Raw genomic sequence first — 1623 nt, 5'->3', positions numbered from 1 at the left:
GCCACTACTTGGAAGGAAGATGGGGCAATCTACTTCCATAGTGATACTGCCTCGGAAACCCAAGAAGGGGTTGCTATGAGTCGGGTCCAACTTGACGGCACATAACAACAACAACAAGAACAACAACAACAATATGATGAAAGATGAAAAGATATCCATTCAAGAAGTTCAAAGAACTCCAAACAGGATAGACCCCAAAAGAAAATCACTGAGACATATCATAATCAAACTCACCAAAACCAAAAACAAAGAAAGAATACTGAAGGCAATATGAAAAAAATGATGTTACCTACAAAAGGAAACCAATATGACTAAGCTCTGATTTCACAGCAGAAACTATGCAGGTGAAAAGGCAATGGGATAGTATATATAAAACCCTGAAAGAAAAAGAAAAAAAAAAAAAAAACTGCCAGCCAAGAATTATGTTGTTGTTGTTGTTATGTGCCGTCGAGTCAGCCCCGACTCATAGCGACCCCTAGTTGGGTTTCTGAGGCAGTATCACTAGGGAAGTAGGATTTCCCAACCTTCCTTCCAAGGAGTGGCTGGTGGGTTTGAATCGCCAGGCTTCTGGTTAGCAGTCAAGTGCTTTAGCCACTATACTACCAGAGCTCCTAGCCAAGAATTATATACCCAGCTAAATTGTTCTTCAAATATAAGGATGAAATTAGGACATTTTGAGATAAACAGAAATTAAGAGAATTTTTTAAAACCAGAACAACCTTACAAGAGATGGTAAAGGTACTCTTTGGGGCAGAGAACCAGCAACAGCAGACAACAACCAATGATTATCATCCATGACAATATAAGCCAGAAACCAACCAAGATATAGAAGTATACAAAGTAAAATAAGCTTACAAGACTGTAAACAGGGAATCAGAGATGTCAATTGGTAAATGAAGAAAACTACGAATCAAAAAGAGGGAATAAATAGTGACAGGACAGAACTTCTAAAGAGTGAGGAAGTCAAGACAATTGTGAGATAGAACAGACAGTTCTAAACTTGGGAATTAAATTATAAATCACAGGGTAACCTCAAAGAAAAATAATAAACCTTTGTATCAACCTAAAAAAGAGGAGAGGCATGGATATTTAGCAAATCCTAAAACAATAGCAACAAAGATAATGACAACAAAATTCATAAACAAAATGAGCTCAGCACAGAAAAATATATGGAACAAAAAAATCCACACACAAAAAAAACACATAACAAAATGACAGCAATAAATCCATACATGTTGATAAGTACTCTGAACGTAAATGGATTTAAATGCACCACTCTTGAGACAAAAAGTTGCAGACTGGATAAGAAAATATGACCCATAAATATGCTGTGTACAAGAGACTCACCTTAGACACAAAGACAAAAGTCAACTAAAAATCAAAAATGGGGGAAAAAAATGTATATCAAGCAAATGGCAACTGTAAGAGAGCAGGAGTGGCAATACTATTTTTCAATAAACCAGACTTTAAGAATGAACATAAATTCAGCGAGAAAATTATAAATCATAGGGTAACCTCAAAGAAAAAAATGATAAACCTTCATATCACAATAAAAAAGAGGACAAGCACAAATACTCAGCAAATACTAAAACAACAGCAACAAAGGAAATGATAACAGGATTC

The sequence above is a fragment of the Orycteropus afer genome, unplaced genomic scaffold, assembly GCF_000298275.1.
Source record: "Orycteropus afer afer isolate SDZICR_OR568_19922 unplaced genomic scaffold, OryAfe1.0 scaffold01251, whole genome shotgun sequence".
Classification (NCBI taxonomy): domain Eukaryota; kingdom Metazoa; phylum Chordata; class Mammalia; order Tubulidentata; family Orycteropodidae; genus Orycteropus; species Orycteropus afer.
Note: the sequence above shows the minus strand (reverse complement) of the source record.